The 17,388-nt window shown below is 35.0% G+C and overlaps 1 pseudogene; it reads right to left on the bottom strand.

Annotated features, from left to right (window-relative positions):
- Positions 1-1,900: 1,900 nt before the first annotated feature.
- LOC139901492 (uncharacterized) lies at positions 1,901-2,767 on the bottom strand (annotated as a pseudogene).
- Positions 2,768-17,388: the final 14,621 nt, after the last annotated feature.

Consider the following 17,388-nt stretch of genomic DNA (forward strand, 5'->3'; position numbering starts at 1 on the left):
TTTGAAGAGACACAATTTCTCGAATCTCAACTCTTAAACCGTTATTAAAACGAGCCACTTGTTGTGAATCCGATTCGTTCAAATTATTTCGAGAAGCTAATCTAAGAAATTCTTCTGAGTATTCTGTGACGCTTCGAGAATATTGTTTACAATTATGATAATTAGCATAAAGTGTTTGTTCATAATCAACAGGAAGAAAACGTGCGTACATCAACCTTTTCATCTTCCGCCAAGTGCGAACAGGTTGTTTTCGTTGGCAACGACGACCCGTTTGAAGGTTGTCCCACCACGATAAAGCTGCACCTTTAAGCTTGTAAGCAACATATTTGACTTGAGTTTCTTCCTTAATATCCATAAGCTCAAAGTATTTTTCAGTTTCGGAAACCCAATCTAGAAAACCTTCAATGTCTAGTGACCCGGAGAAAGTTGGGATGTCAGCTCTAATCTTGGGTAATCGATCTCCTTGTCGATTTTGGTTATCAACAACCACTTCTTCCTCCTCACTTGACGAAGAGTCATAGATTTTATCAGCTCCAACAGGAAGACGATTTCGTGGTTGTCTTTCTTGATTCCTTGGTTAAACATTCAAGTTCGCGATTGCTTCAAGAATTCGGGTATTCTGTTCCACTTGTTGTTGTGATTGTTGTTGCAACTGTTGCTGAATAGCTTGTAGGGCTTGGAGTAGCGCGGTATTGTCATCCATTAGTAACAATAACCAAATAACAATCAGCAAATTTAAATATCACCTCAATATCCGCTGCTAATAACAGTAGCAGTAGTAGCAGCACAACATATTTTTTTTTTATTATTTTCTATTTTTTTCTACTGAAGACAGAAAGCAAAAACTAATAAAAAAAAATTCAAAATTCGATGAACAGTACCGCCGGATGAATAGTGCTGCCGATGAACAGTGCTGCCTGATGAACACTAACTCGTGAACAATAAATCTGATGCGTTTTCTGACGATGAACAGTGCTTTGATGAACAGTAGCGTCGATGAACAGGAACTTTTTTTTTCAGATTATTTTTATTTTTTTTTTTTTTTTTTTTTTTGCAGAATAACTGAAACGGATAGGTAAATCTGGGGTAAACCCTGATTTATGAGTTTCAATAGACTTGATTCAAGATATCAATTTGAGAGAAACCCAGATTGAATGAACTAGAATCGATTGCTAGTCTGATACCACCTGGAGTAGGACAGCGGAAGGCTTTTGATTCACAATCACGTTGTGAACAGGAAAACTGTAAAAAAACAGATCACCTAGGGTTTTCTTGATTCAAGAACAAGAAGAATAAAGAAACAAGTTCTTTGATTGATGATAAAATTCAGAATAAGTTCCTAGAAACTAAACAATAGAGCCCTATTTATAATAGACTAATTCTACATAAACCCTAATTAACTTTCCTAATAAAAAACAAAGTTTCCTAATATAAATTATTCCAGCAGATTACTTTCTTTCTCTTCAAGTAAACCCTTTTACTTGTTCCTCAAGTTTTCATCCCACATCAGTATGGTGGAACCGTCACCGACAATGACCGATGAAATAATATTTTTATCAAAAACGGTACTGAGTTTACCTGAGTCCGCAGCGAGATGAGCGGTTGCACCGGTGTCCATGTACCATCCATCGTCACCCGGATCCTGAAGAGTGCAAGCGCTGGACGCCTGAGGTAATGATGTAGCATCGCCACTGCTCTGCGGGGGAAACCAAGTCCAAGGTGGAGTCATGCCCGGTGTGATGCCTACATTAAAGGTCTGAGGAGGTGTAGGCTGTGGGCCGGCTCCAAGTAGGCCTGGAGAGCTGAGCCGTGAAGACCGATTATGCCCACGCCTTTGAATGGGCCGTAATTGAGGCTGCTGGCCGATCCAGTAAGGGTGTTGCATACCCGGTTGCCAAGCCTAAGGATGGTAGGCCCAAGTGGGGTTCCAAAGTTGATTAGGCCCACGGGATGATGATCCAAAATTGGAGTTGTTGTTGGACCCAACGTGCTGTTTACCCCTACTGCTAGAATTCTCACGGTTGTTACCCCCTTGTTTACCACTGTTACGTCGACCCTTGTTGTTACTTGAGGTCTGAGCACTGTTGTTACCGTCGGCATATAGGATGGTGGGGCTCGAGCTATGATCCGTGTGAGAAGCGCTGGGAGGTTGTCGGCGATTCGACATACGTTTCTCTGCCAAAAGTAACATAGATCGTGCCTAAAGAAAAGTTGGAAACGGGTCTTTGTATGTGATAGTTTCGACGGTGTGGTCGTTTTTATCGGGTAAACCATTCAACATGTACTTCACAAGGGCTTTGTCTGCTACCGGAGATTCAATATTCTCAAGAAGATCTGAGATCGTTTGCAATCGTCGACAATATTCAGTGATCGACGAGTCACCAAGAACGATAGTCCGGAGTTCGTTTTCAAGCTCCATTGCACGGCTCTCTTTGTTGTTTCGAAACAAGTTTTCAATATACTCCCATAACTGATGTGCAGTGTACTTGCGCTTGACCACAGATTGGAGAAGAGGCTTAGAAAGTGTCCCGTAGATCCATAGTTTAATCAGAGAGTCGGTTTTCTTCCATTCCTTGTCGTCATCACCTGTTGCGATGGAAGAGCCATCAAGATGGCCTGTAAGATCAAAAGCCATGCAATGAGTTTCAAACAATTCTCGCCACGAATCATAATTCAGTTCTTCAAGGTCGAGATTTAGAGGAACAAAGGTGCGAATATTAGTGACACCAAAGTTGTTTGATACAGTGAGTTCTTTGTCGGTAGCCATGTGTACACCAAAGAAAGAGATGTACAGCAGCTAGGGTTTAGAGAGGGAGAAAAGAAAAGAAAAGAAAAAAAAGAGGAAAGTATTCGGTGTAGAAGAATACGGAAGGAGATTAGGAGAGAATCACTTATACCATGTGATTGATATAATTTTCAATGAAATCTCATTCACAAGAACGTACATAAATACAAGCTACAATGGGCTAGGTTAACCAACTATACAACTACTATATGGGCTAGCCCACTAATGTGAACAATAAATATATATACAGACTAATAGTTGCCACAAACGATTTTTCGTAGTAACAAGTGATTAGTTTTTCTATATAATACTATTCGGTCATAGCATTGTTTAAATTTATTTTTTCAATCTTTTTACTTTCTTTTTTGAATGAAATTTATTTTCCTTTAATGAAATGTATATATAATATATATATTTTTCTAACATTGCATTTAATAAAATGTTTGTACCAATTGTCAAAGTATGTATTATAATTATAAGCTTTTAAAGTATAAAGAGAAACGATATCCCTTTCCTAACATTGCATTTAATAAAATATATGTACCAATTGTCCATATTTATAGTGTAAAGCGAAAATATATCCCGCATAAACATGCGGGCTATGTCACGACTAAAATTTTTTGTCGTTTGATTTTTTGAAATGACATTTCTTTTTAAATTATTTAAACTTATCATTTGTTTATTTTTATTTATATATATATATATATATATATATATATATATATATATATATATAGTCAAAAGTTTAAACGAGAACCACAAAAAAGGCGAGAACTTTGAATTTATAAAGATTTTCACATGTAACTAGATTGAATTACTCATAAATGTTGATGAAAAGTAAGAATGAACATAAAATAGCTTAAAAAACTCATATTTTACCTATATAATCAAATATATAGTTTCTCGTTCATATGTGCATATTTGTTTCTGAACATGTGAACAGTTTCATATAATTAACAATTTAACATGTAATTTGTGGTAATGAACATATGTTTGTTGATGATATGAGCATTAATTAACATTTGCATTTAATTTGTTGCATTTAAATGCATAAAAACTATAGAATTAAAAGGTTCTCGCAGTTCTCGCCATTTTTGTTGTTCTCGTTTGAAACTGCCACTATATATATATACATGGAATTATTAGTAAGTGCTTTATATATATACTAACGATTGAACCAGTGTATTACTTTTTCTTCCATTAGAATTGATTGCGGGTAAAACATAGGGAAAACATATACGGAGTAGATTTTTACAAAATCATCGATTTGCGCATTAAAATTACAAACTATTAAAATAATATTAAATATATAAAGTACAACCATGTATTGTCACAAACAATTTTTCGTAGCAACACCTGGTTATTTTTATATATAATGATAGTCACTCAATCCATTAAGGTGATGATATTTCTAACAATTTATTTGATAAATTCACGCACTTTATGCATTGATAGATTGTATTGTACAATTTGTCAATACATAAACCGAGTGTATTAATGATATCATTACATAATGTTTTATATGGCTTATTGGTTGTATATATATTGGGCTCTAGTTAATTGTATTGGGCCCTAATCGTATGTATTGTATTATAGATATTGATTAACGCAAACACCAAACGGGTGTGAGATTATTAACCTTAAATAAATACTCTCTTCGTCCTATATTAATAGTTCACAGGCAAAAAAAAACACAGTTTAAGAAAATATCATAAAAGTACTGTACTTTTTGTTTAGTTTCCACTTTTACCCTTACATTTTCTTTGTCCTTTAATCCTATCCACATACATTAAAGACATAATAGAACTTAAACTTCTTATTTTTTCAATTTATTGAAGTGGACTATTAATTTGAAACATCCTAAAATGAAATACTGGACTATTAATATGAGACGGAAAGAGTACTCCTTAAAAAATGGCAGTAGATTTCAAGCCTTTTAATGGGCTTTGGCCCGGTAAATTTTGTGACTAAACATGAGAGCAGTTACCAAATCATATGCAAGATATAAGGATTTTATAGTCAACTGGAAGTGATATATGTTAATTTGATTTAACAAGCGTTTGGTCAGCCGCGCGTTGCCGCGGCGGACCACGTTTACGTTATTCGTTCACAAAGGTATTTTCAAAGCTATTTTACATTCCGAAGTTGAACGGTTACCACAATGGCTGCAGACTATTGATAAGTAAAGTCTTGAAGCTTCAGAGTTGCACACCCCAACATCATTATCAGTGGGTAAGCAGCATATGTGACCAGTGGGAGTAAATGACTGTGTTGAAGGTGCGGGACTCGTCACTGATATTTCTGGAAAATATTATCAAAGGCATATTAATATAGGAGAAATAGGATAGAATAAAAATTATCAAAAGGCTTGAATAATTTGCTTGAAATTGTTTGTCAAGATCAGATACTTCACAAAATTGAAGTTATGTGAAGGTATACATGATTAAATAACTGCACAAGTTGAAATTGCATGGCTAAATCCTTAAACGGGTCAAACTTTTTTGAGGACAATATTTTAACCAACAAAAAAAGAGAACAAATGATGAAAGCGAACAAGTCATAAACATATATGAGAAATTAAGAAGAAAAGCAAGTTTTAGTGTTACCAAATAAATGACCAACATTAAGTGTAGTTCCTTTCCCAGGTAATGCTACGTCTTCAAATGCCAATTCTTTCTTGCTAATGATAAATGCAAAAGTGTTGGTATCAAAATGTAACCATATTCACAGTCGGAAAGTAAACTTAAATGGGTACTAACCAACACTTCAGTTTACTTTTGAATATTAGCATTAATGGCTGCAAATTCTTCACAAGTAAACTTACTAAGTAAACTTAAACAAAAGAAAAACGTAAAACAACAGATTTTGTAAGTACAACTTAAAACATATGTATAGCATACAACTAAAAATGCAACAGAGTAAAAAGAAATATATAGCTAAGTAAAGCAGGTAAATAGGACCACAAATATAAGGATAACTTACTCCACAACGACGCGACGACCTAAAATCAAAAGCACAGCACACATACGACTAACAGCATAATCAAAAAACAATCAAAATAAATAGCAGAAAAAAATTAAGAACGAACGTAATACAAAGGAGCAAAAATACTGACCTGGAAAATTAATATGGAAGAAGTGAAGAGATAACCCGAGATGGAAGAACACAAATTAGGAAGTCGAAGGGACATTTATGATTAATATCCTAAACAGAAGTACAATCTGAAATAAACCAAAAATAAAAGGAAAAAAACTTAACGCCAAGAAAATGCTAACATACCAGTTGAAACAAAGGTGCTAGTAAAACCTGCAACAATATAGGGAGTATTACCCCACCATAGCCTAAAAGACTGAGTATGCATGAAGCATTTCTAAACAATCGCATACTAGATAATCAAGTGGAGAGACTAAAACTAAAAAGTTACCTTATAAGACGTTAGTACGGAAAGATGAAGCTGACCTACAACATACAGAAAAAAAAGCTAACAATACCGCAATGCATGGGGAAAAAGTGAAAGCGAATCACAATAACGTCCGCTGATCTGTTTGTATTGTAAGATGTGTTGTAGAGAAATTGGGATAATATATGAGGAACATAGGCTCAGGTGAGTGGGTAATATCAAGAAAGAGAATATAAAGGCATGTGGCTGCAAACTGTAAGTTGCCTCGCCATAACGCAACACCTTTTTCCTCATTTCTCGACATAACCCTTACGAATCTATCATCATAGCCTCTTATTATAAACTCCTTTCTATGAAGTGTATTCATCTTTATTTGGAAATGTAAGCATAAGGAGACAAAAACATAAATATGAATGTAGGCTGTGACTTTAGAATACCACTCAAAAAACAATATTTTTGCATATCATTGTGGCTCTTTCCATGGCTCAGGCATATGCATAAACCTAGCGACTGAAAATGAATCTCCATGGTGTAGTGACCCGAACTTTTTCATGTTTATATATATATTAAATGAAATTGTTATTTACATAATTAAGTGTTTCCAACATGTTAAGCAATCAAACTTGTTAAGACTTGATTAATTGAAATAGGTTTCATATAGACAATTGACCACCCAAGTTGATTGGTGATTCACGAACGTTAAAACTTGTAAAAACTATATGATGACATATATATGGTTATATATATAGTTAACATGATTTTATTATAAGTATGTATCTTATTAGGTATTTTAACAATGAGTTATATACATAAAAATCAGACTATTAATTTAATAAACTCGAAAACGATATATATAACGATTATCGTTATAACAACGTCTTACTAGGTACATATGAATCATATTAAGATATTGATACACTTGGTTAATTATGTTAAATGATAAGTAAATATATTATTAAGTGTATTAACAATGAAATACATATGTAAAAATAAGACTACTAACTTAATGATTTCGAAACGAGACATATATGTAACGATTATCGTTGTAACGACATTTAACTGTATATATATCATACTAAGATATATTATATATCATAATATCATGATAATATAACAATTTAACATCTCATTTGTTATAATAAACAATGGGTTAACAACATTCAACAAGATCGTTAACCTAAAGGTTTCAAAACAACGTTTACATGTAACGACTAACGATGACTTAACGACTCAGTTAAAATGTATATACATGTAGTGTTTTAATATGTATTCATACACTTTTGAAAGACTTCAAGACACTTATCAAAATACTTCTACTTAACAAAAATGCTTACAATTACATCCTCGTTCAGTTTCATCAACAATTCTACTCGTATGCACCCGTATTCGTACTCGTACAATACACAGCTTTTAGATGTATGTACTATTGGTATATACACTCCAATGATCAGCTCTTAGCAGCCCATGTAAGTCACCTAACACATGTGGGAGCCATCATTTGGAAACTAGCATGAAATATCTCATAAAATTACAAAAATATGAGTAATCATTCATGACTTATTTACATGAAAACAAAATTACATATCCTTTATATCTAATCCATACACCAACGACCAAAAACACCTACAAACATTTTCATTCTTCAATTTTCTTCATCTAATTGATCTCTCTCAAGTTCTATCTTCAAGTTCCAAGTGTTCTTCATAAATTCCAAAAGTTCTAGTTTTATAAAATCAAGAATACTTCCAAGATTGCAAGTTTACTTCCAAGTTTTCTAAATCCATTCCAAATAATCATCCAAGATCAAGAAACCTTTGATACTTACAGTAGGTTATCTTTCTAATACAAGGTAATAATCATATTCAAACTTTAATTCAATTTCTATAACTATAACAATCTTATTTCGAGTGGAAATCTTTCTTGAAATTGTTTTCGTGTCATGATTCTGCTTCAAGAACTTTCAAGCCATCCAAGGATCCTTTGAAACTAGATCTATTTTTCTCATTTCCAGTAGGTTTATCCAAGGAACTTGAGGTAGTAATAATGTTCATAACATCATTCGATTCATACATATAAAGCTATCTTATTCGAAGGTTTAAACTTGTAATCACTAGAACATAGTTTAGTTAATTCTAAACTTGTTCGCAAATAAAAGTTAATCCTTCTAACTTGACTTTTAAAATAAACTAAACACTTGTTCTATATCTATATGATATGCTAACTTAATGATTTAAAACCTGGAAACACGAAAAACACCGTAAAACCGGATTTACGCCGTCGTAGTAACACCGCGGGCTGTTTTGGGTTAGTTAATTAAAAACTATGATAAACTTTGATTTAAAAGTTGTTATTCTGGGAAAATGATTTTTATTATGAACATGAAACTATATCCAAAAATTATGGTTAAACTCAAAGTGGAAGTATGTTTTCTAAAATGGTCATCTAGACGTCGTTCTTTCGACTGAAATGACTACCTTTACAAAAACGACTTGTAACTTATTTTTCCGACTATAAACCTATACCTTTTCTATTTAGATTCATAAAATAGAGTTCAATATGAAACCATAGCAATTTGATTCACTCAAAACGGATTTAAAATGAAGAAGTTATGGGTAAAACAAGATTGGATAATTTTTCTCATTTTAGCTACGTGAAAATTGGTAACAAATCTATTCCAACCATAACTTAATCAACTTGTATTGTATATTATGTAATCTTGAGATACCATAGACACGTATACAAAGTTTTGACCTATCATGTCGACACATCTATATATATTTCGGAACAACCATAGACACTCTATATGTGAATGTTGGAGTTAGCTATACAGGGTTGAGGTTGATTCCAAAATATATATAATTTGAGTTGTGATCAATACTGAGATACGTATACACTGGGTCGTGGATTGATTCAAGATAATATTTATCGATTTATTTCTGTACATCTAACTGTGGACAACTAGTTGTAGGTTACTAACGAGGACAGCTGACTTAATAAACTTAAAACATCAAAATATATTAAATGTATTGTAAATATATTTTGAACATACTTTGATATATATGTATATATTGTTATAGGTTCGTGAATCAACCAGTGGCCAAGTCTTACTTCCCGACGAAGTAAAAATCTGTGAAAGTGAGTTATAGTCCCACTTTTAAAATCTAAAATTTCTGGGATGAAAATACATGCAGGTTTTATAAATGATTTACAAAATAGACACAAGTACGTGAAACTACATTCTATGGTTGAATTATCGAAATCGAATATGCCCCTTTTTATTAAGTCTGGTAATCTAAGAATTAGGGAACAGACACCCTAATTGACGCGAATCCTAAAGATAGATCTATTGGGCCTAACAAACCCCATCCAAAGTACCGGATGCTTTAGAACTTCGAAATTTATATCATATCCGAAGGGTGTCCCGGAATGATGGGGATATTCTTATATATGCATCTTGTTAATGTCGGTTACCAGGTGTTCACCATATGAATGATTTTTATCTCTATGTATGGGATGTGTATTGAAATATGAAATCTTGTGGTCTATTGTTACGATTTGATATATATAGGTTAAACCTATAACTCACCAACATTTTTGTTGACGTTTAAAGCATGTTTATTCTCAGGTGAATACTAAGAGCTTCAGCTGTTGCATACTAAAATAAGGACAAGATTTGGAGTCCATGTTTGTATGATATTGTGTAAAAACTGCATTCAAGAAACTGATTTCGATGTAACATATTTGTATTGTAAATCATTATGTAATGGTCGTGTGTAAACAGGATATTTTAGATTATCATTATTTGATAATCTACGTAAAGCTTTTTGAACCTTTATTTATGAAATAAAGGTTATGGTTTGTTTTAAAAATGAATGCAGTCTTTGAAAAACGTCTCATATAGAGGTCAAAACCTCGCAACGAAATCAATTAATATGGAACGTTTTTAATCAATAAGAACGGGACATTTTAGTTGGTATCCGAGCGTTGGTCTTAGAGAACCAGAAAATTTGCATTAGTGTGTCTTATCGAGTTTGTTAGGATGCATTAGTGAGTCTGGACTTCGACCGTGTTTTCTTTAAAAATGATTGCTTAACATTTTTGTTGGAAACTATATATTATTAACATGTATATATTATGTGATATATTAATCTCTTAACATGTTTGATATTGTGTGATAGATGTCTACCTCTAGCACAAATCCCATTGACTCACCTAATAATAACGAAGAGTCGAATATATATTGGACTGATTCACAAGTTCCCGAAGAAGAACCGGAAGAAGAATCAGAACCGGAAGAAGAATCAGAACCGGAAGAAGAGGAACCGGAGGAGGAAATAGAACCGGTGGGGGAAATAATAAAAAGGTTAAGTAAAAGAAAATCCTCAACCAACCGACCAAGGTTAATTATGGGCAATGGTGTTTCCACCAAGGAAGCAAAATATTGGGAGGATTACCAATTCTCCGATGAATCGGATTCCGACGAGAATTCCGATGATGTTATAGAAATTACCCCAACTGAATTTAAAAAGACAAAAGAAAATAATAAGGGAAAGGGCATAAAAATAGAGAAATCTAATTCCAACCCCGATGAACTTTATATGTATCGTCAACCCCCGAAGCCCTTAAGTTGTAACAATGAACCGGGAACCTCTAAACCACCAGGTTTTTCTAAACCGTTGTGGAAAACGACAGCTCGTATTAGGGGAACATCATATATCCTTAGAAACTTGGCAAAACGAACCAAAACTGAAGAAGAAGAGACGAGCGAGTCGGAATAAGATAGTTGTATTCGTGTGGTGTAATATATGTAATATAGTGTGCTTATGCTTTATGATATATGTAAAAATTGCTTGTATTAATAAGTATTTTTTTTATGAATCTAACTCTTGTCTATTTTACAGTATAAAAACACAAAATGGATAGACAACCCAATATTTTAAGAGACCTACCCGGAGACATGATTGATGAAATCTTGTCTAGAGTCGGTCAGAATTCTTCGGCACAACTATTTACGGCGAAATCAGTTTGTAAGACATTTGAAGAACGTTCCAAGAATGTCTTGGTTTATAAGAGACTTTCGTTTGAAAGATGGGGGATATCACATTGGGAAACCCATAAGTTACGATGTGTTTACTTTGACGCATATATTGCGGGGAACCCAAATACTATTTTACGCAACGGGTTAAGAAATTATTTTGACTCAATGTATCCGAATATAGGACTTCATAATTTAGAAAAAGCGGCTAACATGCAACATAAAGAAGCATGCTATGCTTACGGGTTAGTAATGTTCGCTTCTTACCAAAGTGAGAAAAAGAACATCGGTCTACAACTATTAAACAAAACGTTCCCACAAGTGACGGAGTCGGTAATTGGGGTAAGAAATGAGGTTTTTAGGTTATTATGAGACTGTTGGTCATTACATAACCCTCGTACCTTTGACGACGTTACAACACGCTGTCTTATCAACGGCCATAACGGTTATGTTCCACAAGACCAAGGATGGGAAGTAGTCCTAGTAAAACCAGAATGCATGACTTGTTTCTGGACGTATGAATTACGTGTCTTTATTGCCTTTGCTGAACGACTTGTGTACTAGCTAGAATTATCTTCACAACTATCTTGTATCAAAGTTATTGTGTGTTATATTTCATGCTTTATGTAAAATAAGCGGTATTGTAAGTTTGTAAAATATTGTATAAAAGTTTGAACGCGAAATATTATTATAATCAGTTTTTCATATAGAATTGTAGTAGTTGAATTGTATATTAGCTATTAAGTATGAACTTAACGGGTAGGTACTACCCGAATTTAAACTTATAAAATGTTAATATGAAGAAAAAGCTTTTATAAATGAGTTCATATTATGCTACGAAATACTATTAACTACTCTTAATATTCTGTATGATTAACTTGTTCCATTTGACTATTTTGAAGGAAATGGCACCGACTACTCGACACAACGTGAATATGAATGAAGAGGAATTCCGTACTTTTCTAGCTTCAAACATAGCTGCAGTACAGGCTGCGCTACATACCAACAATAACCTTGGATCTAGCAGTACAGGAAATCCTGTAGGATGCACCTACAAAGAATTCACTGCCTGTAAACCTTTGGAATTTGATGGAACCGAAGGACCGATCGGATTGAAACGGTGGACCGAGAAGGTCGAATCGGTGTTTGCCATAAGTAAGTGTACTGAAGAGGACAAAGTGAAGTACGCTACGCATACCTTCACAGGTTCTGCGTTAACATGGTGGAATACCTATCTAGAGCAAGTGGGACAAGATGATGCGTACGCACTACTGTGGTCAGCATTCAAGCACTTGATGAACGAGAAGTACCGTCCCAGAACCGAGGTCAATAACTCAAGACAGAACTTAGAGGGTTACGAACCCAAGGATTTGATATTACCACGTACGAAAGACGATTCACAGAATTGTGCCTATTGTGTCCGGGAGCGTTCGAAGATGAGGAAGAGAAGATCGACGCATTTGTGAAAGGATTACCGGAAAGAATCCAAGAAGATATAAGTTCACACGAGCCCGCCTCCATACAACAGGCATGTAGAATGGCTCACAAACTAGTGAACCAGATTGAGGAAAGAATTAAAGAACAGACGGCTGAAGAGGCCAATGTGAAGCAAGTCAAAAGAAAGTGGGAGGAAAACGGTGATAAGAATCACCAATACAACAACAACAGCAATTACAATAATAATCGCAACAATTATCTCAACAATCGCAACATCAATTGCAACTACAACAAACGGCCCAACAACAACAACAACAACAACAACAACAACAACAACAGCAGCAACAACTACAACAATTATCCCAACAACAATAACAACCGCAACAACAACAACAATCAGAAGCAGCTATGCCAAAGGTGTGAAAAGTATCACTCAGGGTTCTGCACCAAATTTTGCAACAAGTGTAAAAGAAATGGTCATAGCACGGCGAAGTGTGAGGTCTACGGACCAGGGGTTAACAGAACGAAAGGAACAAATGGTGTCGGAACGAGTAATGGCGGAGCAAGTAGTGTCGGAGCAAGTTATGCCAATGTAGTTTGTTATAAATGTGGAAAACCGGGCCACATTATTAGAAATTGCCCGAACCAGGAGAACACGAATGGACAAGGCCGTGGAAGAGTTTTCAATATTAATGTGGCAGAGTCACAGGAAGACCCGGAGCTTGTTACGGGTACGTTTCTTATTGACAATAAATCTGCTTACGTTTTATTTGATTCGGGTGCGGATAGAAGCTATATGAGTAGAGATTTTTGTGCTAAATTAAGTTGTCCATTGACGCCGTTGGATAGTAAATTTTTACTCAAATTAGCAAACGGTAAATTAATTTCAGCAGATAATATATACCGGAATCGAGAAATTAAACTGGGTAGCGAAATATTTAAGATTGATTTGATACCAGTAGAGTTAGGGAGTTTTGATGTAATAGTTGGCATGGACTGGCTGAAGAAGGTGAAAGCAGAGATCGTATGTTATAAAAATGCAATTCGCATTGTACAAGAAGAAGGAGAACCCTTAATGGTGTATGGAGAAAAGGGCAACGTGAAGCTACATCTTGTTAGTAATTTGAAGGCACAAAAACTAATAAGAAAAGGTTGCTATGCTGTTCTAGCACACGTCGAGAAAGTACAAACTGAAGAAAAGAGCATCAATGATGTTCCCGTCGCAAAAGAATTTCCCGATGTATTTCCGAAAGAATTACTGGGACTACCTCCACATCGATCTGTTGAATTTCAAATAGATCTTGTACCAGGAGCTACACCAATAGCTCGTGCTCCTTATAGACTCGCACCCAGCGAGATGAAAGAACTGCAAAGCCAACTGCAAGAACTATTAGAACGTGGTTTCATTTGACCAAGCACATCACCATGGAGAGCTCCTGTTTTGTTTGTCAAGAAGAAGGATGGTACATTTAGGTTGTGTATTGACTACAGAGAGTTGAACAAACTTACCATCAAAAACCGTTATCCACTGTCGAGAATTGACGACTTATTTGATCAACTACAAGGCTCGTCGGTTTATTCGAAGATCGATTTACGTTCTGGATATCATCAAATGCGAGTAAAGGAGGATGATATTCCAAAAACTGCTTTTAGGACGCGTTATGGTCATTACGAGTTTACGGTTATGCCGTTTGGATTGACTAACGCACCAGCTGTGTTCATGGACCTTATGAACCGAGTGTGTGGGCCATATCTTGACAAGTTTGTCATTGTTTTCATCGATGACATACTTATTTACTCAAAGAAAGATCAAGAGCACGAAGAACATTTGAGAAAAGTGCTAGAAGTATTGAGGAAAGAAAAACTGTACGCTAAGTTTTCAAAGTGTGCATTCTGGTTGGAAGAAGTTCAATTCCTCGGTCACATAGTGAACAAAGAAGGTATCCAGGTGGACCCGGCAAAGATCGAAACCGTTGAAAAGTGGGAAACCCCAAAAACTCCGAAGCATATACGTCAATTTTTAGGATTGGCTGGTTACTACAGAAGATTCATCCAAGATTTCTCCAAAATAGCAAAACCCTTGACTGTATTAACGCATAAAGGGAAGAAATTTGAATGGAAGGATGAACAAGAGAAGGCGTTTCAATTATTGAAGAAAAAGCTAACTACGGAACCTATATTGTCATTGCCTGAAGGGAATGATGATTTTGTGATTTATTGTGACGCATCAAAGCAAGGTCTCGGTTGTGTATTAATGCAACAGACGAAGGTGATTGCTTATGCGTCTAGACAATTGAAGATTCACGAGCAAAATTATACGATGCATGATTTGGAATTAGGCGCGGTTGTTTTTGCATTAAAGACTTGGAGGCACTACTTATATGGGGTCAAAAGTATTATATATACCGACCACAAAAGTCTTCAACACATATTTAATCAGAAACAACTGAATATGAGGCAGCGTAGGTGGATTGAATTGTTGAATGATTATGACTTTGAGATTCGTTACCACCCGGGGAAGGCAAATGTGGTAGCCGACGCCTTGAGCAGAAAGGACAGAGAACCCATTCGAGTAAAATCTATGAATATAATGATTCACACTAACTTTACTACTCAAATAAAGGAGGCGCAACAAGGAGTTTTAAAAGAGGGAAATTTAAAGGATTAAATACCCAAAGGATCGGAGAAGCATCTTAATATTCGGGAAGACGGAACCCGGTATAGGGCTGAAAGAATTTGGGTATCAAAATTTGGAGATATGAGAGAAATGGTACTTAGAGAAGCTCATAAAACCAGATACTCAATACATCCTGGAACGGGGAAGATGTACAAGGATCTTAAGAAACATTTTTGGTGGTCAGGTATGAAAGTCGATATTGCTAAATATGTAGGAGAATGTTTGACGTGTTCTAAGGTTAAAGCTGAACATCAGAAACCATCAGGTCTACTACAATAACCTGAAATCCCGGAATGGAAATGGGAAAATATTACCATGGATTTCATTACTAAATTGCCAAGGACTGCAAGTGGTTATGATACTATTTGGGTAATAGTTGATCGTCTCACCAAGTCAGCACACTTCCTGCCAATAAGAGAAGATGACAAGATGGAGAAGTTAGCACTACTGTATTTGAAGGAAGTCGTCTCCAGACATGAAATACCAATCTCTATTATCTCTGATAGGGATGGCGGATTTATTTCAAGATTCTGTCAGACATTACAGCAAGCATTGGGAACTCGTCTAGACATGAGTACTGCCTATCATCCACAAGCTGATGGGCAGAGCGAAAGGATGATACAAACGCTTGAAGACATGCTACGAGCTTGTGTTATTGATTTCAGAAACAGTTGGGATCGACATCTACCGTTAGCAGAATTTTCCTACAACAACAGCTACCATTCAAGCATTGAGATGGCGCCGTTTGAAGCACTTTATGGTAGAAAGTGCAGGTCTCCGATTTGTTGGAGTGAAGTGGGGGATAGACAGATTACGGGTCCGGAGATAATACAAGAAACTACCGAGAAAATCATCCAAATTCAACAAAGATTGAAAACCGCCCAGAGTCGACAAAAGAGCTACGCGGACAGTAAAAGAAAAGATATAGAGTTTGAAATTGGAGAAATGGTCATGCTTAAGGTTTCACCTTGGAAAGGCGTTGTTCGATTTGGTAAACGGTGGAAACTAAATCCAAGGTACATTGGACCATTCAAGATTATAGATCGTGTCGGACCAGTAGCTTACCAACTGGAGCTACCTCAACAACTCGCGACTGTACATAACACTTTCCACGTCTCAAATTTGAAGAAATGTTTTGCTAAAGAAGATCTCACTATTCCGTTGGACGAAATCCAAATCAATGAAAAACTTCAATTCATTGAAGAACCCGTCGAAATAATGGATCGTGAGGTTAAGAGACTTAAACAAAACAAGATACCGATTTTTAAGGTTTGATGGAATGCTCGTAGAGGACCCGAGTTCACCTGGGAGCGTGAAGATCAGATGAAGAAGAAATACCCGCATTTATTTCCAGAAGATACGTCAACACCTCCAACTGCTTAAAATTTCGGGACGAAATTTATTTAACGGGTAGGTACTGTAGTGACCCGAACTCTTCCATGTTTATATATATATTAAATGAAATTGTTATTTACATAATTAAGTATTTCCAACATGTTAAGCAATCAAACTTGTTAAGACTTGATTAATTGAAATAGGTTTCATATAGACAATTGACCACCCAAGTTGATCGGTGATTCACGAACGTTAAAACTTGTAAAAACTATACGATGACATATATATGGTTATATATATAGTTAACATGATTTTATTATAAGTATGTATCTCATTAGGTATTTTAACAATGAGTTATATACATAAAAATGAGACTATTAATTTAAGAAACTCGAAAACGATATATATAACGATTATCGTTATAACAACGTCTTACTAGGTACATATGAATCATATTAAGATATTGATACACTTGGTTAATTATGTTAAATGATAAGTAAATATATTATTAAGTGTATTAACAATGAAATACATATGTAAAAATAAGACTACTAACTTAATGATTTCGAAACGAGACATATATGTAACGATTATCGTTGTAACGACATTTAACTGTATATATATCATACTAAGATATATTATATATCATAATATCATGATAATATAACAATTTAACATCTCATTTGTTATAATAAACAATGGGTTAACAACATTCAACA

Source organism: Rutidosis leptorrhynchoides, chromosome 1 (genome assembly GCF_046630445.1).
Source record: "Rutidosis leptorrhynchoides isolate AG116_Rl617_1_P2 chromosome 1, CSIRO_AGI_Rlap_v1, whole genome shotgun sequence".
NCBI lineage: Eukaryota > Viridiplantae > Streptophyta > Magnoliopsida > Asterales > Asteraceae > Rutidosis > Rutidosis leptorrhynchoides.